The 21,534-nt window shown below is 37.9% G+C and overlaps 1 protein-coding gene across 10 annotated transcripts in view; it reads left to right on the top strand.

Annotated features, from left to right (window-relative positions):
* Positions 1-21,534, top strand: part of FARS2 (phenylalanyl-tRNA synthetase 2, mitochondrial) — a 254,990-nt gene that overhangs the window by 78 nt on the left and 233,378 nt on the right. Inside the window, exons 1-4 of one of the 10 annotated variants that reach the window (XM_032991906.2) lie at positions 218-320; positions 5,154-5,218; positions 5,779-5,861; positions 16,181-16,289. The gene's annotated coding sequence lies outside the window, so the exon portion shown is untranslated. Of the gene's footprint in view, positions 87-217; positions 321-356; positions 452-711; positions 940-5,153; positions 5,219-5,778; positions 5,862-16,180; positions 16,290-21,534 lie in introns of those variants that run through there. The other 9 variants (XM_032991904.2, XM_042806610.1, XM_042806608.1 and 6 more) reach the window with 9 other exon arrangements.

Here is a 21,534-nt window from a genome sequence, read left to right as displayed (position 1 = left end):
TGAGTGGCGGCGAGGAACGGGGCTGGCGGCGGCCGCGGCTCGGGCCCAGCGCAAGGCCGCGGCCTGGGCGCCACGGAGGAGGGGGGGTGGGTGGAAAACAAGGCTCTGCCCGGGCGGAGGCGGCCCCGAGGGGCGGCGTTTCGGCGCCGAGGGCTCGGTGCCGCCGGGTGCGGCAGCTCCGGCGGGCTTCCCTCCCCCCTCCGCCCCGCCGGCGGGTTCCTGCTGAAGCCTCGGCCTGCCCCGCAGCAAGGGGCCCGAGCGTGGGGAATGGAAAAATAAATAAAAAAAAAACCAAAAAAAACCAGCGTTCGGACAAGCTGGTCGGTGATAGTCATGCACAGCCGTGCTTGTGTTGTCGGGAGGGAGGGAGGTGGATGCGGGCAAGGTGGGGCTGGTGTAGGGCCCGAAGCGAGCAACAGGTGATGGGCATTTGGGGATTGCATCGGAATCGGTAGGTAAATTTGCAGGGAATGCTCGCCGGTGTTAGCGCAGCCGGGCCTGGTGTGCTGTAGTGGTGGGTGCGTTGTTCCTCTGACGGTGTCCTGTTTTAAGTTGGGTTTTGTTATTTCGTTTAATTTGGCCTGCGTAGTTATAGTTAAGGTACTGTGTAAGTTAAGTGGTGAGAGGCTCGGAGGAGGATTTCCTGCTTCTGTGCTTTTATCTTCAATGGGAAGTCTTAATTTGCTTACTGTTTTGTTTTTTTTTCCATAGCCTACAAAAACGACCACATGGGTTTTATTAAGGCCCTTCTCTAAGGTTTCCTATTTGTGTAGGCTTTCAGAAAACGAGTAACTGTGTTGAGCTTTGGCTGAATTTAACACACAGGCTTGCATGCATTGAAACTGGCCTTGTAGAGGACAGTACCTAGGCAGGAATTGTGTACAGTGCCTGGGTATCATACAGTCCACAGAACAAGAGGTTACCTGAACGATTTAAAAAGTAGGTCCTGCTTATTTATTTGCTAAATCTTGGTCTTTATTTTTCTGTGTTGTGAGGCTGGGGCTCTTTTTCTACTTACGCAGTTCTTTTATTGTTTATATCCGAGGCGTCCTGATCATTTTGTTGCTGGACATAGCACATACCTAGCATCCTTTTCTGCTGAAAGTTTTGCCACTGCAGAATAAACGTGACTTTATAACTTCCAAGTATGATGCCTTAGCTGTATTTAATACTGATTTTTAAATATTATCAATAATATGCTTTATTTGTAGTCATTAGAGGGTTCCTACTTTCTCTGTGATATATTTTGTATATCGTAGATGTTCATATGTGTTCTACATGTCTCTGGCAGAAGCGCTTCAATTACTGCTACTAATTGAATTCATATTTTATTGTGTGTGCACTTTGAGTATTATTATTTGTGTTAGTTGTACATTTGATGCAAGTTACAGTTTTTTGTGTAGAACTAAAATAGTTCTGTGCTTCTGGATGCAAGTAGTATAGACTCTCATGGATTTCTCTCAAGTTACAAGTATGCTGTGTCTTAGCAGTCCATTTAGGCTTTTGGAAACTGAGATTTTTTTTTTTCCATGCATAGCAAATTTCTTGAATATTCTCTTTATCAAAACCAAACATAGAAATGTTAGTGGAAATGTTACATTTTTGTAGAAAAATGTAAGCAGGTGAGACACTGTGATAAGCATCGTGCTTTTGAGGCCTTCCCTTGTAAGTTACAAAACAATGTGTTTTGGGTTAGCTTTTTGGCATTCAGGAAACCCAAACAGAAAAATGTAAAGCAAATATGCCTTTTAGTTGCCCATGGGACCAAATTCTTGTTATAGCCCAATCGATATTGTTGACACAGATTGCTACGCCAGAAATGGAGTCAGTCTGAGGTACTGGTGCTCCCCCATCTTTGCGGCTGCTAGTGGCTGGGGTGCTTAATACATATTAAAGCAGAAGTCTTGCTTTGTGTTTGCAAACTCGTCATCTTCCCTGAAAGAGCAGTGGAGCCTCTCCTGTGACTGGGGTACATATGTTTCCCCTAGCCTTCTGTGTACATGCATCACTACAAGCCTGCAGAAAATTTGAAGGACAGGCACAGCCCAAATGACCACTCTTGTGTCCTTTAGGACACTGGATCCTCGGTATGGGGAAGTAGCAGTGATCGTTTCATTAACTGCCACCTCATTCCCTATGGGGAATACACACCTGTTTTTAATCTAGACCCTGAGCCAGGACACACCAAGACATGGGCAGATGATTTTTTTTTTTCTTTTCTTTTTTTCCCCCCTCCAGACTTCTTTGGTATAAAACTCAGTGCTGTTTCATTGTTACATTTTATGAGTTGGGGCTAGAGAGCTGTTTTTATTAATTGTAGTGATACATATAATCATTGTTGAAGGGGGTTGGTGGGTGTTTGTACAGAAGTCTTTGCTTTTGGCATTTGGTCTGAGGAAGGAAGGTGGCCTGTGCCTTGCCTTTCTGCATTTCTTGGGATAGATAAGCGCTTTGTCAATGATACAATAGTATAATTATCTGGAATAGTTACTAATATTTTAAATATTTAGCCCCTAAAAAATAAAAAGGGCGTGTGTGTGTGTGAATTTGGATGAAATACCTGCAGAGACTGTGAAATGGTATGAAAGGAAACAGCTGTTATATTCTCTGTTACATATTGGATGTTTTGTCATATGTTGCTGAATTGTTCCTTGTGGTACACTATTTCAGCTTTATGACATGGCACTCAACACGTTAAGAGAGCATGTGCTTTCCTGGTACACTGTTGTTTGTGTTCATTATTTTTCTTTGGGGGCCAGAATGATAATTGATTGTCGTGATATTATCATCTCTCTTAATTATTGTTTTTCAGTTTGTGAAAACATGCTAACTATTCCCTAATGCTGTGGTGTGGTTTCTCTCTCTTCTTTCCTACTCTTAGTTCTTGATGGACAGTGTTGTACACAGTGGGATCCTACCCAGAGTAGGACTTTTAAAATAAGGACTTTAAATCACGAGAATTTTGTGATTTCAGTCACAAATGTGACAAACTACCATTTAACCATTCCTTATAGTCATGAAGACTTTCACAGTATCAAAAGGAGACCTTAAATAACTCTGCTTTTTCAGAAAACATGTATTTATTGGTTGCTGTATAGCAAAGAACATTTTTAATCAGAAGGAGAAACTTTCATGTTTCAAATTCAGCTATGCTTCTAAATTATTTGTGCATTTCAGAAAATTCTACCTAAGAGTTCAAAGGGAAGGAAAAAAAGGGGATGAAACTTTTGTCAGTCACTTTTTGTGAGTTATCCCATCTCTTTCTGAACTGAATTGCTGAAAGTTGTGTATTGTTTAAAGTAAGACTAAGAGTAATAATAATAGGAAAAAACCCCAAACCAGTAGTGGCTTTTGTATTGTAATACGCGGTCATGTAAGGGAATACCTGTTTTACCACTGCTCCTAAGTCTTTGCTGGTTCATGATCTCTTGTGCTGCAGGCATTAAACTGATTTTTTTTCCTTCTTGGTTTCCATTTTAATCTTCTGATTTCCTGTGGCCGTGAGCAACACCAGAGGATTTCATGGGCATCATGTTGCCTGCTAATTATGTATCACGTTAAGCAGTTGGATAGTTCAGCAGTTGTGGGATAATACAGTATATATCAACATTGCATGTCATTGATCCAGAAGTTGATTTTGAAAGATACTGATAGTGGAAGTATGTTGGTAAAGTACTTTGAAATGCCTGAAATAAAAATTCTATTAAAAGTCCATAATTTTGTGTTACAGCAATAGGCAATAGACTAAGTAATAGGGGATTAAAATTACAAATAATGTTTAAATAGTTCAGCGTGTAATAGATGCATTGAATGTGAATAACACTTCAAACCTTAATGATGATGAAATCTAAGGTATTTTCAAACACAAGAATCCAAAAAGAAATAAATGTATATTTGCTGTGTGGTTGTTTGTTATACTGAAATCTTACTGAGAAACCTAATCATGAGAATCGAGAAGGATAGGGTTTATGAAGTGTTCACATCCATGACCTCATCAATTCAGAAATGCTTTCTTTGCTGTGCTTCTCAGTGTTTTATCTAATTTAGTCTTAAATAACTTCCACTTCTGTGGGAAAAATATTATAACTTGCTGGTAAGAAATGTTTTCTGACACTCAACCTATGCCACTCTCTTCCCTAAGTTCATCCCACTCTTTGATTTATGCCCCTTAGAGTCAAGCTGTGTATTTCCTCTCCCTGCTCTGTGATTTACACTATCATCATATTTCTCAATAGTTGTCATCCAGTCAGGTTAACTTACTTAGTTGTTTTGATTATTTTTTTCTTCCTTTTGTTTAGTGGATATTGACATTTTTAGCTTAGGAAGCAAACTTAACTGCAAAAGAAGGACTGATATTTTGTTTAAGAGAAACTGGGAATCAATTTGTAGCCACCCCTGTATCTTTTTTGCTGACTTGTGATTTCAAGTTTGCCAGGTTGGTTACAAATGGTACTGTCAACAGTTCTAGTTAGTGATCATGACTGCATTTAAGTTCTTCTCTTGAGTTTATTTTTGTCACGTATGAATGTGTATGTGAATATGTATCAAAGCACATGTGAATATATATAAAAGCATGTTCACAGTCAGTCGTGGTGGTAAAGGTCATGCTGTTCATCCCAGACTCTCCATGCTGTAGCACTGGGGATTTCTGCACATCTAGCACAGTGCTGTGGTGGTGGTTTTTTTGTTTTCCTTCTCCTTTTTTTTCTGGTTATCCAGTCCCATGTCCCAGGTATGGGAAATCAGACAGCCTGCAGCATGGGTGCAACCCAGTTCTTCTCCTCCTCCTCCCTGCATTGCGGGCATGAGCCCTCTTGTCAGGTGCTAATAGGTACTAGGGGCTAGCGCCACTCAAGTCATGGGCTGTTACTTAAGTCCTTCCCTGAAAATCCATTTCATTAAGCGTTTTCTTATAAATACTTCTTGTGTGATTCTTTCCTGGAAGCAATTCCCAGAGCAAAGTATCAGTGGGGATAGAAATATTACGTTGCTATAAGGTAGAGTGGAGCTAATGTAAGAAAACATTTTGTCCAAGGTAAAATAAAAGTGGAAAGTTCTTGTACAATATGTTGAAAAGGTATTATTGGGGAAGGACGTGACCTCTGAGAATGGGATGTGTGGAAGACACTAATTTTTTTTTTTTTTTTTTTTAGCAAAAGAAAGGTTAAGGAAAACTGGCTTACAATGGATGTGTAAAGCAGCAAGGATTAAGTGGGCTGTAAGTAGGCTGTTTAGTTTTCTGACTGTGTGATGAAGGAAGAGGGAATATGATTTTCCACTTGTAATGCATTTTCATTTTATGTGATGCACATGAGTTTTTGTTCTGGTAGCTTGGACTTCTGGTTCAGAAAGAAACCCAGCAGTTCAGATATGAAGCTGAAGCAAAGAAATCTCAAAAGGGCATTTCTGGAGAGGAAAGAAAACTCTGGAGCAATGTTTTCATTTAGATGAGGAAAACAATATACCCATATTAGCAAACTGTAGTAATGGTAGAGTTTAAGATAACTTAATTTTGCGTGATACTTTACATTCTTATCTTTCACCTTCTGTCACTATCAGTTTTATGTCCCCAGAGCTCTGGCCAGCATTCATGATTGTACATTAGGGACATGTGTCTAAGCATATCATGCTTCTGATGCATTTGTAAGATAAGATGAATTGTCGATATTTTCTTGCATGCCTTCACACCTATAGCCAGAAATTTATTTTTATTTTATTTCTATTTCTTTTTTTTTTTTTTATGTATCTGGGGTGACTGTGCCAAAATTTGTCTTTCAGCCAGTCCCTGAAGAGAAGAAACAAAGCGCTGACTAAAGCTAACAGGCAAAGGAAGCAGAGCTGAGGAAAGATTATCTCTGCTGGTAAGTAATTACAAATGAATTTAGCTTTCTGAATCTATCTTTGACACCAACACTGCCAGCCTTTTTAGATAGTAAAAAGTTTTCAGTCCTTCTCAATTTTAATCAATAATAAAAAATATTTTTTCATCTTTACCAACTGTTAAAGACAAGTAGGCTAAGTAGTTAGGCTAACTATCTAACTTTGCTTTCCATATATAATTCATGTGTTTCCTTACTTGTAATACAAAGAAAATAATGAGACTTAAGATATAAAGATAGGTAGAAGATGATAATCTTCAGAAGGACAAATTGAATCATTTTTATATTGGAGTATGTCTATATCGTTGAATAGAATCCCTTTGAAATCTGTCCAGCTACCTAAGCAGTAAGTTGCTGTTCATTGTGAGAACAGGTGGCAGAATTAGGTTGTTCTTACTTTACAGACCACTTACAATTGATGCAAATTTATCCAGCATAGGAGGCTCTGGTGAACGGGGAGCGAGCTTGAGAGAGAGCCTATAGTTACAGCCTTACAAATCCTGCTGTTAACCTTCCAGTCTGTTATGGTCCTGTCCCCATAACAGAACAAGCTAAAGGCAATGTGTGGCCATGTCTCTTCATAAAGTTCTGTGTCTTAACTCATGCTGAAGATGAGGGTGGATCTAGGTGGGGTTTCACACCTATGAAATGGAGCTGTCAGCTTTCATATAGGGATGGGTTTAACATTGTACAGAAGGACAGGAAAGAGGAATGGATGAAGAAATGGTTTGAAGTACTGTTCTTGAGAGTTCATCTGTTTGGAGTCCTGAATTAAGTATCTCCCTGTCCTAGAATTTCTGTGATTAGCTTTTTCAGGTATGCTTTGTAGCCTAGGATCAGTTTTGTCCAAGATCATGTTTTTTGTTTGTTTGTTTGTGTTTTTTGTTTGTTTGTTTGTTTGTGTTTTTTTTGTTTGTTTGTGGTTTTTTTGTTGTTTGTTTGTTTGTTTGTGGTTTTTTTTGTTTGTTTGTGGTTTTTTTGTTGTTTGTTTGTTTGTTTTCCCCTCATGGCACCATACATGCTTTGTTCCCTTTCAGTCATTTTTATGCAGGTGATTTTCATAATTATTTAACTTATGTCTTTTTTTTGAAATGATTCCTAGTGAAGTATGTGTGCTGCATCTACAATGGAGACAAACAGATAAACAGAGCAGATTATCAGTCCTCACAGAGATTTAATGGTGCTTCGTTTAAAATTTTTTTTGTATATGATTTCAAAATTGGTTTCACTTTCCAGACAGTGTTCAAGACCATCATTGAGAGTGTTCTTATATTTGAGAGTATCTTTTAACTGTTTTCTTATTTATTTTGCCTGTAAACATAGGTGTTGTGTGGTTTTTTGTTTTGTTTTGTTTCTGGGTTTTTTTGCAACATTTCTTTTAACTTTGATTTTATTATGCTAATTACTTCCAGGGTGAAAAAATACATAGTGTATTACATTAGCTCTTCCCTTGGAGATAATATTATAAAATGGACAGATATTGTATTGCACCTGTAAAATTATCAGCTCTATATAGGTTTGATGAATTTAGGGAAGGTACTGCTTTATATGTTTGCACACTAACTTCATCAAGTTTTTATGGAAGAAAGTTGTTCTAAACAGGTAGAGATGTTTCTTGATAAAGGTTAGCTTTTTCTTTTCCTGTTTTCCCTTCTGTCCCTTTCCCTCCCTGCACAGATTATGTTTCTTATTTCCCCCGTCCTTCCAATCCCAATGTATCTTACTCTGATACTACCATTTTTTTCACTGTTTGCTTGTGATAGGTTATATTCTTAATATAATATTCATTCTACAAACAGAAACTCTGCTGAATAGATGAAGACTTGAACTAAGCATGTGGGAACACCATGGTTATTCTAATTTCTTTTATCAGACTCCTTGTGTTGTTTTTTAAATGATATTTTTATAAACACCATTAGAGAGATATTGCAGGTTCTATCCTTCTATTTTTTCACCTGATATCAGGAGTTAATTTGACCCCAGTGTCCCCTGACTGCTCTCATTCCAGACCATGAGTGAAAGCCCCTGCTGAGCCTGTGTGGAATTTGATCTTCCAGCATGTTGTGAATTGCAATTCTACAAGTGGTTTTAAAGAAAAAAAAATAGGAACAATTTTGTTTTAATTTTGTTTCTCTCAGTACATAATGGACATGACATTAACTGAAGATTGTTTTGTCATATGTGACCTTGAACTATCATAACATCTTATTCTTCATTAATAATAAAGATTTGATTCTTTCATGTTATTGTTTTCTTTTTTCCCCTAACTTGTATAGCTTCTTCCACCCAGTCAGTGTGTGTATCTTGGCTCAAAATGCAAGATGAGGGGATGTTGCCTTTGTTATCTAAAGACTGGATGGAGAAATACTTCAGTGTGTCATAGCTGGAGATGCGTATCCTGAGCTCTAAGTTTTCTTTCACTGAGGCTTGCTTTGGAGGGAAGTGTGACTTTCAAGTATCTGATGCCACGGAAGAGTTCTCTGATGTAATTAAAATACATGGCTTTCTTAAGGTCTTTCAAACAAAGGCTTTCCTTTGTTCTTTGTGCTGTGCTTTATCTCGAATAAATATATCAACATTATCAGGCCTTATAGCAGGCATTATCTGGTAACACTAAAGATAAAGCACAAAGCTGCTTGGGAGCCTGTTATCCTGGGGTGCTGTCAGCCATGGACCCAAATATATCCTATTTTCTAACATTAATGACAAAGAAAGAAGTTAGTGATACTAGTCTTGTTCTTTTTACTGTAACACTCTGAAACTTTTTTTATCCTGTGGTAGCATGATTGGATGGAGACACAATTTAAACCTGCATTTTAAGTCATACTTCCCTTGTTTTACTTGCTACAGAATATCTTCTTTAACAAGCTATAGGAGATGTCAGCACTGTAAAGGTGTAGTGTTCAGACATAATCAAATACAGTGTTACAAGTGCCCTGAATACAGATGAATTAATTCTAGCAGTTAACTTTAACAGAACCAAAGGACAGTTGTATCAGAAAATTAGAACAGGATTAAACAAATCCATTTTAAAATTTGACTTCTATTTATTTGAATAGGCAGAAATTTAAATTGAGGGATTTTATTCTAAAATTTCTCATGAATATCTCTCAGCAGCATTGTCTATAATTCAGTATCACTTGTTGCAGTTGAAGTATTTTTAAGGAAAAATACTACACTCTCTTACCCTTAGGCTTTAAACATGTCCTTGGTTCAGCTGGGATAGAGTTAATTTCAGAAGAAACTGGGAAGGGATACATCCAGGGTAGCTGATGGAAACTAGCCAAGGGGATATTCAATACCATATCATGTCATGCTTAGTATACAAGTAGAGAGATCTGGCCAGGGAGGAGGAATTGCAGCTCAGGCATGGGCTGAGCATCCGGTTCCAGGTGGTCGGCAATTGCTTTGTGCATTACTTGCTTTGCATATTCTTTTATTAGTATTATTGTTATTATGTTTCTTATCTTCTTGTGTTGTCTTATTAAACTGTCTTTATCTCAACCCACAAGTTTTTACCTTTTCTTTCCAATTCTACTCCCTATCTCTCCATGGGGGGGACGGGAAGAGGAGGGGTGAGTGGCCATGTGGTGCCTAGTTGCTGGCTGGGTCTAAACCAACAACATAATTAATGTTTCTTTAGATACAGTTACAGAAAAAGTTTCCTATTTCCTAATATAAGTAGAATATTTGCAGTTTGGGTTTTCTGTCTTTTGGTAACCATATACATTCATAACTGTAGAATATGCAAACTAAAATTTTTAAGCTTGTTAATGAAGGTTGACTAGGCAGTTAATTCTTGTAAGGATTCTTGAGTACACTTATTCTTAAAAGAGCAAAGTCAGTCTTTCATGTTGCAGTCCAGCAGTGTGTTGGAAGACTGATGAGGCAGCACAGAGGCTTGATCAAGTCCTGTGGGATTTTGACAAAATACATTATCCGTCCACCTGTAGTAAATTTTAGTGCTAGAATCAAGGAAATAACACCAGAATAGTTAAAAAAAAATATGGATATATAGTAAATAAGTTTGCTAAAAAGACCAGCGCAAAGGAAACCAAGCTGAAAATGTTTAGAAGTATAATCTTACTTAATTTTTGTTTTACCTTCTGAAATTTGTATAGCTGTGAGACCAACTATGTTGAGACAGATACTGTGATGGTGTGAGACTTGCTGGCAGAGCTGTCTGTATTGTTTGCAAATCTTGCTGCTCATGTGCATCCAGCATTTTGTGTAGATTAAATGGGTTGGAATGAACTGTGTCATTTAGAAACTTCTGTGGCAGGTTGGTTTTTTCCCTTTTACAACATGCCAGTCAATACCACACTCTCTGTAGGCTAGCTGCTTTTCTCCATACTTTTATTTTTTTCCTGCTTTATTAGTATTTGCAACACATGTGATTTGGGACCCAATGTACAATGTAAATGATGATACAGAGTTTCTAACGAGATTTTGTTTGCTGTAACATAATGATATATTTGTGATTATAGCCTAAGACTTTGGGTTGATAGTTCTTAAGAGATGAAGAGACCTTCTACTTCTAAACCCTATTAACACTAAGGTAACACAACAGCCTAAATCACTAGCCCATAAATGGAATAATAATAATAAAAAAAAAACTATTAATCGATTTCTATTTCACTTAGTCAACAGAACAGAGCGTCAGTGGTGGGGAATCATACCAAAGCAGTAAAGGCTTTTGCGTTATGGAAAAAAGTGTCGGAGTAGATAAAATTTACATCTTAGTACAACTTGTAGGTCCCATTTACGTGTTTCAGAGATAATGGGCCCTTAGTAAGGAGAGTGAGCCAACAGAAGTGTTTTAAAGTAGAAGTCTCAAGTGTTTTTCAGGTTATTAGCGCCTGCGTAAATTTACAGGAATTACATTTTACTTGTATCTTAAACTATAATAGTCCATGTTATCCTGCAGCTATGTCTGTATTCAGTCGAGAGCTGAGTTTAGAACCATTTCTTACACATCTGGGCACAGTCAGAAAAACCCGCTATCATAATTTTTATTTGGATGCCTAAATGTGGCTCTACAGAAATTTTCTCTGTCAAAGCAAAGCAGAATAAATATGGTAGGAACTTCAGTCATTTTCTGACACCTCACTAGTCTCAGATGGGGGCTGAATGAGAAGGGGCAAGCAGACTGGCAGATTGTTTCACATTCCAATTCTAGATTTCAGGGCTCCATGAGGGATGTTTTCGCACTGCACAAGAATAAAATCCTGCTGCTCTGACTCCCTGGTCACAAGGTTCCCAGTGGTGTGGAACAGCCGTCTGGGGCTTCTGTCTTTTGGTAGCTACAGCAAAGGAGACCTGAGATGTGGTAATAAAGGCTGTAGTGACACCATTCCCTTTCCATTGTTTTTAATGTGGTTCTCTAACGTGAGGTAGGAGGAGGTGCTAAGGATAGACCTCTTTGGTTATACCTACAAAAGTTTTTGAATTTGGATGTGATGGGCATGATCAAAGACTTTCCACTGAGTGCTTGAAATTTGTCTTAAAGTAGGAAGGATGTGAGGTGGCCAATTAGGCAGCATTGCATGCACAAGTCTTATTGACACTATGTCTAAACACTATTTTTCATTTAAGCTTGTGTCTCTGTATATATGGAATGTGAAATTTTAGGCATAGACACCATTTCTCCTATGAAAAGCTAACAAATGCAGTTTTCATCTAACTGACTCTTGATTCTTGAATGGAAAAGATTACTTTTTATTATTTAATTTTCTATGTAATGCTCATTAGATTTGAGACATTATACAATGGCTAATAGCAGTGATGCGTATATTGGATTCCCAAATAAAGATTTTTACAGCAACTCCTGTCCAGCTCCGCTTTAAATGAATGAGACCCTTTAGGCTGATCTGAATGGATATCGGCTGAAACCCTGACTACAAAGAGACAGAACTAAGTATCTATGCAGCACTGGGAACTGCGTTTTGAGGTGCTGAAATTAAGTTCTCATTTTTAATACAAGCATTTAATGAAAAATAGAATGTGAAAAAGCATTGTTAAGAAGAATTGAATCAAAGGCTATTCAGATAGGTTTCATAAATGTAATGTCTGGTTAACTGAAGTTGGTTGCCAATTATGACATTGTATTTCAAATGTAATTAAAAACAGATATTTGAGCTGAACATTCGTTCTTTGCTTCTTTGACTTCAGATGACTGTAGATTATCCCTGTTAATCTTAGGGAGCCTTATAATTTTAGTGCTCTATTTCTAGTACTTTGGACTGACATTTTCCATGCTCAGATATGGCAATATATTGCTGCGGTGGTGAACAATGTGTCACATAAATAAACTTATGAGGGTAAACCTTTATGTGAAAGAAATAATTGAAATGTTTTGAGGTTACTAATGTAACAATAATAGTAGGAGTCTGTCTTCAAAACCTGGAGTAGCCTCTAATATGGCTTTATAGAAAAGATTACTTAATAGTATATAATGTAGTTAACTGCCAAATAATTAATTTAAAATTCAATTCTGAGGGGAGAAACAAAATCTGTAGACTCATATGGAGTCCTCTTCACTTTGACACTGTTGGAGTGCTTTTGATAAAGAAGAAAGAAGATGGAGTAGCAGTTAGCTGTCTGGAACTGATCCACAGCTCATTGAATTAAATGGGAATTTTTTCATTAACTTTGATCATCCTCGGATTGAACCTGTATGCATATGATTTAATTAGTAGCAAGCTTGGGAAATGCTGTATGTTGGCTTTTCTAGAGTCTTACCTACTGAGAAGGTAATTACATAAACCAATATATTTGTATATCTATGATATGGCAAGTGCAGCGGTACATACAGTTGGCTTTCTTAGTACTGGACCTTCATTTAAAAGCTAGGCGTCCTACTGCCAAGTCTCTTTTTCTTTCTTGATAATTATAACATCATATCTGATCATCTTATCCATGAAACACGTCTATTTCTGTGTAATTGAAGATATCTTTATGCCAAAAAAGGAAGCGTATTATAACTTTACTGTATGTCTACTTTTTAACCATATCCGGAAAACCACTTCAGTTATATTTAATATTAAGGGTTAAAAATGCAAACTTTTGATAGGTTGTCTTCACCTGAGAGCAAAAAGGAGGTTCTCTAATGTCAAATGTTTAGTTGTCCAATAAAGTAAGTTTTGATCATGAATCATGTTGAAAGTATCTCTAGTAATGCTGGTTTTTTTTTGTTTGTTTGTTTGTTTTATTTTTTTGTTGTTGTTTGTTTGTTTGTTTGTTTTTTAAATTGTGTAATGCGGGAGGTGCTTTTACATTTTATGTGAGTTTGAGGGGCAACCAGAGGAAAGCTTTCTGCATGAAGGCAAGTTTGCAGCAGGTTTGTAGGGAAAGCTGTTGCACAGTCATGGTTCATCTGAGCATCTGAAACCAGGTTTCTATCGCATTAATTCATGCTGTGTTGTACCTTATTAGGTGAGCTGCCGCAAGGCCTTAGCTGTGGCAATTCATGAAGTTAAGGTATTGGTTGGAGTGAGGTAGGAAGGGTGATGGGAGCTGGCTCTGGGTATTGATACTAGATGTGGAGTTTCCATGTAGATGTGTCCTGTGTTTGCTTTGCAAATACTGGCAGATTCTGTTGTGAGTCTGAATGATTTACAGTCTAAAAAGCTACCAGGCTTCTTGGGTATTAGTAGCATAAATAGCAATAGTAGGTAAAAATAGCAAGGTAGAAAGTGGGGTGTTAGCTTATAAACCTTTCTTAATTTAGCAGTTGTGTAACTAGCCATAAATCTGTCACTTGGGTTTGCTTATACTTTTGATAGTTTGCACCCAATTTTTAGCACAGTAAGTAGAGATTTTCTAAGGTGTCAGTTGTATACCTGTCAGTGAAAGCTAACCTAAAAAAATTAGGTCTGTGTCAACCCAAAAATACTAATAGGAGCCTTGATTATTTTTTTTTTTGTCAGGGGCATTTAAGAGTTACTGAAGCAACATTAAACATTGTACCAACAAGATGCTGAGGTTTTAGGTGGTATTTTCTCTGCTGCTTTACAAGAAAAAAGTTTCTGTAGCAACTGCAGCATGGCACAGAACATACGCTGCTTTTGAGGCAGGCAATGCCTTCTTAAATAAGCATGACATAGGCTCAGGGTCATCCTGATGTGTGATTGTGTATCATCTACAATGATTTTGGGGGACATGTATTACAAGAATATCTCTGTATGCTTTAGGGAGTGATCCAGACCTCAGAAAATGAATGGAGTAGGTGACTGAAGTAGTAATTACTTTTGGCTCTAGCTACTGATTGATGAGCTTATATTGCTACTCCTGCACTTGCATTAGGGAAGGGACATAGGTAAGCAAATGATTTTTCTCACTTGCTTTTTTCTCAAAAAATTAGTAACTCCTTTTATAATGAGAACTGTATTTTTAAGGTACAAATCTGAGCAACAGGAGAATGAAAATGTATATATATAGTCTACTTTTTTGGTGTCAAATGGGAATAAAAGCAAAAAAATGTTGTTCAATGTATCTAATGTATTGTGAAGCAAGATATATCTTGCTTGTTGTATATCTTGAAACAGCATAGGCAAATGATCAGGGTATTGTTGTAGAAGTCAGAAGAACTTCTCTTGCTCTGTCACAAACCTGTTCTTTGACTGCCATGAGATTTTCAAGGATATAATTAAAGAACAGTGATCTGACCTCTGCTGGTTAGGAATTGGCATTTGGTTTCTTCTGTTTGAATATGTCAGTTCATCGACTCCTCTGGCTCTGATGTAGCTTACTGTTTCCATGTAGTCTACTGTTTCAAAAAATTAGCATCGTTGCTATTGTATCTCCCAACACCTTTGGGAGTCACTGCTTTTTAGAGGTCTGCTTTTTCAGTCTTCTGGCCAGGATCACCCACAGAGGAACATGTGGTCTGTCTTGCACAGCCCCTCTGTGCACATCTGGTTTGACTCTACAGATTCTCTCCAGTAATCCCTGCCCGTTTACAGTGAAATGCAATGGCAGTTTGTTTCAGATTTCTGGATGTTAATCTGTTCACACTTCAGTGTGTTGCAGCCCAGTGAAAGCAGCGAGTATCTGGGATGAATGATCTGAAAGAAGTGAAATGGATGCACGTAAGTGTAATCTGCCCCCAGAGTGACAGATTGCCTGTGTGTTCTTTAGCAACAACCTTTACCAGTGAGAGTAGGCTAAAGTTGTATAATTTTTGAGAACCAGAGTGCTCCTTTCACTTAAGTTGTTGTTGGGTGCTATGTTTTGCCATCACTTTTTGAAGACACTGTTGGGTTAAGTTCAATGTTAATTCTTAAAAATTCTGTTTTTTAAGCATAGGTTCCTAAGCAAATGATGGCTGCGAGATGGTATTTGTATGTCTGTTATAAGCCCTCTTTTTTTCCACTTCAGTCAAATTTCACAAGGGGTGTCCAGATCACCAGAGGCAGTAAGTTATAGGTGGTGTGTGGGAATGGAGGGCTTAATAAAGGAGAGAGACCGTATTAATGCCTCAGCTAAAGCAGAGGTAGCAAAATGAATTTGTCCCTTACCCCTAAATCTGCAAACAAGCTTTGCCTCCAGACAGTGAGGAAATAAAATTTTTCTGGTTCTGCCATTTGCAAAAAAAGTTTATTGTAAGCTCCTTGCCCTAAGGATTAATTATGTTTCGTTGGCTGACACATCTTATAGAAGTGGAAAAGAAAACAGTACTCTCTGAAATATTTTTAAAAGCACTGAGAATGGATGCTTTATGAAAAAGAAGTGTATGTGTTGTCTTTCAGACTATTTTAGAAGAACAGTGTGTCTACAGAAGAGGGCTTGAGATAGAAGATGCTATTTTTCCCAGTATTGGAGATCATTAGCAAATGTTGGGATTTCATAGAAATGATAATCAACCGTAAATATAAGCTGTTAGATTGCTGCAAAGGGAGAAAGCTGCTTAGACAATAAACCTTATAGTAGCACGTCTACTTCTTTGAAGCTGTCAGTGTGTTGCCATCATCTGGAAAAATACACAATAACTTGTCATAAACATACCAACTTCCCTGTTTGAGTCAACATCTCAGTTGGTGATATATGAGATCTTAAATGAATTATTTTTAAATGAAACGTGTTCTCATTTTGTGTTTTTAACCCTCTCTTGCCACAACTAAATTCAGAAGTAGAAATATTTTAGATGTTTGGAATATAAATCGAAAACTAAGAAAAACCATTTTATGAACGGAAGTCCAAGAAGTCAATTAATCCTTGACTTTTTTTTTTTTATTATTATGGTTGTTTTGATTCATTATAGAAATCACAGAAATCTTCCGGTATATTTTTTTTTTTCTCAGTGATGTGGATAAGCAGCTTTGGAGGAGAATTCTGTTATCTTCACTTTATAGACTTGCAGAGTCCATCACCATATTGTGTTGGTAGCTAAATGCAGAAAGAAAAGAAAAGGTAGGTCATTTGTTGTACACTGTGTACTTTGAGTCAGATGTAGACAAGGTAGGTAGTAAATGGGGTTTCTAAGACCTGGGAAGTGGATGTATAAATGTGAGATTTCTCTTTGTGTGACCTGTCAAGATACTTGTGCACCTTTGAATCTTCTTTCCCACGTTTTGCACATATAGTCTCTACCCATTCTCTCTTTTTGAAAATAGAGTTAGCTCAGCTATAGCTTTAGTTTGTGTGTTAGCAAGCAAATATATTTTGCGTGCCACTCTGTACAAGGAACTCACGGGGGAGAGCATTAAATTCAAATTAGTTATTAGGTTGCCTAGAGAGGTGGTGGCAAGTCTATCCCTGGAGACATTCAAACCCAACTAGGTAAGTTCCTGAGTGACCTGTTTTGAACAGGGTGTTGGACTGGACCACGTGTCCCGTGGTCTCTTTGAACCTAAGTTATTCTATGATTCTGTAATTCTATGAATTACAGAAGTAAAGCTTGTATTCTCTTCTAAAGGAGGCTGGTCCCGGGGTTATTGTTATCTTTAGTAGGTGTTAAGTCCTGTCATCCCTAAACCCAGCTCTGTGACTGTCCATCTATGGCTGTCAATAGGCTTTGCTTTCATTGCAGGCAGGTTACAGAGACTGTAACAATCATGAGAAGTTAAAGTGGGAGGCAGACCTTCACTGTAACTGATGCATTAATTCTGTGGAGGGCTTATAACTGAGGTTTTAAACAAGGGTGTGCATGCTGTGAGCAAGTGGGATGTGGAAGAGAATTCTAGTTGCTAAACCACTGGGTTCTTTGTATCTGGATCATGTTATACTGGAGCTCGGACTTCTTTCTAGGGTAGACTAAGCTGGAACGACTGAACCCAAAGAGAGGGCTTGTGTATCCCAAGAGCAAGGTACAACACAAACTGTTTTCCTTACACTGCTCATTTGCTTAGCCCTGCACTTTTGGAAGGGTGCTTAAAATTGTTTTTCTAATCTTCCACTTGTATGGAGAAAGCTACTTCTTTGTGATACCTGTCACCAGTGTGAGGAAGCCACAGTAACAGCACTAGTTAATTACCCATTTTCAGAATTAGTTGCATCTATTTTTCCCATTCCAGGAGACATTACCGCAATTCCAAAATGTGGTAGAGATGCAACTTTTGCTGTATTTTTTGGTATCCCTTTCCCATTGCCTCTTATTTAACGTTTTTTTTTTTTTGAGCAGTGACAGTATCCCAGTGTATGCTTGAACAATTAGTACAGTGGGCCATCTGATGCCAGTTGGATTACTTGAGCACCATAGTACAGGGTAAAATCCCCTATGCAACCTGAAGTGGTTTGACAAAGGAGGATGTATTTTTACCATCCCCATTTCCCATGTGCATACATGAAGAAACGTACACACAGACCCCCCCTCTCATTGAAACTAAACAGCCTGCCTTTGGAGATCATGCCTCAGGTGTGCGTGGTCAAGCCAGTATCTGGACTTAAGTGACCTTATTCTGTTACTGGAAATATACAAAATAATTTGATTTAAAAAAAGAATGCTAGTGATTTCAAATTGAATTGGTTTTCATTGCTTGAAATACGAGGTGCTCTATAGAAAATACAAGCTAGTAGTATTTTTGGAGGCTGTCCTTCAAGGTGCTGGTCTGCCAAGCATATATTAGTTAATATATTTACATCACAAAATGATGTCTTATTATACATTACTCTTAAAATATAATGTCACGTAGTACCTAAGATTTGCAGCTGTCAAACTGTACCTGTTTAGAGTATCACTGATGGTATTATATAAAGATCTCATCACTGGATGTGAATACGAAATTCTTAAAAAAATGTGGTGGTATTTCCTACTGATGGTTGCTAATAGAGGTTCCCTTCTGATGGCCTGTCCAGCACCTTTTGATATTTATAACCTGTGATTTGCATTTGGAACTAGGCTCTCTAGCTTTTACCCTCATAGGAAGTCAGAGCATAAATAGAGCGATATGTGAAGCATCCTTTCGGAAGAAAGCTGTTTATGGTAGCTCTTGAGGGATCTCTGTTCATTCTGAGCCAAAATCCTAGATAAAAATAAACCATACCCTGGGGAATGAATGTGCACCAAGCACTGGTGACTGCTATGTAATGCAAATGATCTTTGCATCTTCTAGTCATTATTATATCTTCTTATAAATGGTAAGAAATAATATAAATAATTTTAAAAAGCTGATTCTTGAATATCAGGTCGAGGCTCTGGTCTGACTTTTGCAGCTAAGACAGCTTTCTGCCATTGCTTAGTAGCAACAGGATGTCATACAAGTGGCATAAAAAGTGAAAGCCTCCCTTTCTTGCCTTCTCTAGATGCCATAGAAAAAGGTATTGTTGATTCACTTCATGCCTTTACTCTCTTTTTGATTGTTGTGAGGAAAAAAAATGAGCTATTTATTTTCTCAATGAAATGCTGAGTCCTCCAATATGAGATTAATCCAACAGAGGAGTGTAAAACCTTTACTACAACTAGCAACTTTACCCAGATGACTTATTTGCTGAAAATAATTAAGGATGTCTGAGTAGCTGAAAACTTTAATCTGCTGTGCACCAGAAGGAGCATCTGGTTTGTTTTGCTCATTTGTTTGCTTTGCTCACAGAAGTTTCCTCATTTTCCAAGCCAGCCAGGAAAACCAGCAGAATTATTTAAACAAAACTCCCCCTAGCACACTAGAATAAGGCCAAATAATTAGATTTATACCCTTAGAGTGGATACACAGAACAGCTCAGAAACAAAAACAAACTCCCCTGATTCAGCTGACACAAGTTGTTTTCTGGTATAAGAGGACAGAGAACAGAGTTCACCTGTCTGACAGGCTGGCTGGACTTGGCAAGCACTAGGATTGTTGTCCTAGAAAGACTCTGATGTTCCTGAGGTAGAGCAGGAGTTGAGATAACTTGGTGCCAGCAGCAGTGAAGATTTCATGCATTTAATTTGTTCTTCTGATGTGGCTGAAATAATTGCATTTCTCATGTCCACTGTTAGGAAGGAATCTTTTTAAGCAGGTAAATATTGCACTTTTAAAGCCATTTTCTTCAAAATACCTGTGTTTCAGGAGAAATAAGCCAAAATGGATTTATTAAAAAGGTTCAGTGGAACATGACTGTTGTGGCTTAACCCCAGTTGGCAACTAAGCACCATGCAGCCACTCCCTCACTCTTTCCCCCTGGTGGGGTGGGGAGGAGAATAGTTTTTAAAAAAAGAAAAAGGTAAAACCCCAGAATGTGACATAAGAACAGTTTAACTGAAATAAAATAAAAATAATAGTAATGAAAAGAAAGATAACAAAAAGAGAGAAATAAAACCCAAGAAAAGACAAGTGATACACAATGCCGTTGCTCACCATCCGCTGGCTGATGCCCCAGCAGCGATCCGCCCCTCCCAGCCAACTCCCCCCAGTTTCTATACCGAGCGTGACGTTCTAGGGTATGGAATCTCCCTTTGGCTGGTTTGGGTCAGCTCTCCTGGCCGTGCTCCCTCCCAGCTTCTTGTGCACCTCCTCCCTGGCAGAGCATGGGAAACTGAAATGTCCTTAACTTAGGATAAGTGCTACTTAGCAATAACTAAACCATCAGTGTGTTATCAGCATTATTCTCCCACTGAATCCCAAACACAGCACTGTGCCAGCTACTAGGAAGAAAATTAACTCTATCCCAGCCAAAACCAGGACAATGACAAAACTGAGATTTTGTACTTACTGTGTCACTGATTACCTATTGGTTGTTCTGTTTATATGAAAGTAATACAGGCTTCAAAATACTGGCCCTTCAGGTTCTGATTCATATATTTAGATGAGAATGGATCCTTTTGCTGGTTGTACTTTTATAAATGACGGTTTCCAGAAGTATATTTGTTATGGGTGGGCTAGTTAACAAGTTTGTTTATTTTCACAGGGAGGCTGGCACTGACTGTTAAGTCTGTTAACCTGGATGGAAAGGAAAGGGAAGAAAACCCCTGTTTTTGCATTGTGATGAGCAGATAACAAATAATTCTGGGTACATTCAAGAAAAAGATTTGTTAAACAAAGCTGTAACAATTTATGGTCACTATGTATGGTAAAATTTCATCTCAAAGAGGAACCATAAGAGATCAAAAACTGAATGTGCTTTCACTGAGACAAATAGAAATGTTTCTTCCTAGGAAGATTTTTGAGCATAAATTCTAAAATGCTGAAATATTTTTCAGGTCTGGGTAGAGTAATTCTTACTGCTAGCTGGCTGTATTTAATCAAATATGAATGCAAGACAGATTAAAAAAGTAAAATGCATTGTAAAATTAAAACCTGGAGATTTGAGTCAAGTTTTGTCATGCATATCTGCTTTTTACAGAAAATGCTGAGACCTTGTTGTGGTGGTTTTTTTTTTGGTTTTGCCTTTTTTTTTTGAGCAGGTTTTTAGCAAAGTGAAATGTTTCTGAAGGTTGAAGTGCAGGAATATATCTGCTTAGGTGATTACAGTTTCTTCTAAAGTAAATGAAGGGTGTTACGCACACTAGAGGCAGGATGCCGTGCTCTGGGATGAATCCTGTCCCAGCAAGACCATTATAAAAGGGTATGGCGTGGTCTCAGTGGGCTGTGTAACTATAGCTCAGTGATACTGCTTATGGGCACGCGCTCTCTCCCTTTTCATAATGAGAACAGTTTGATGCTTGATAAAATGAGAAAAAGTGTGGTATCTTTACATAATTTTTTGGTTTACTGTTCTCAGAAGTATGAGAAGCCTTCAACAGTGGGTGCAAAGCCATATTCAAGGCCTTTAAAAAATTATCTGGCTGTAGGCACTAGCTGCCTCTGTTCATTTTTGTAGCATGGGCAAGATCTGCCTGCCATGGTAGTGTACCTTACTCATACCATATTGAAACAGATGTTTTAAAAATAAGATGCAGCAAATTAAAGGAGGGAATAGAAGGGTTATTTTGCTACTAACATTGGATGATTAATATTACAGGAACTTTAAATTTTCTCCTTATACATTTTTTTTTTTAATAGACGTTAAAAATAAAGGATCCCTGTCCTGCATTCAGGTTTTCAGTGATACAAGCTTTGCTCCAACTCTTTCATAAAAATATTTATTTAATAAAACCAAACGGCTGTTTTTATTGGACTAAAAAGTGGATGTCATGTGCATAATGCTATAGCTGAAATCCTGTAACCTGACCTTGAGAGTTTATTTGCTTTGGTGGAAGGCTCTGTTCATTTGGATTTAAACAGTCTTCCGTCTGGCATTG

The sequence above is a fragment of the Tyto alba genome, unplaced genomic scaffold, assembly GCF_018691265.1.
Source record: "Tyto alba isolate M040663 unplaced genomic scaffold, T.alba_DEE_v4.0 Super-Scaffold_48, whole genome shotgun sequence".
Lineage (NCBI taxonomy): Eukaryota > Metazoa > Chordata > Aves > Strigiformes > Tytonidae > Tyto > Tyto alba.
The sequence above is the reverse complement of the archived record's forward strand: the minus strand, read 5'-3'. Positions and strand labels throughout refer to the sequence as shown.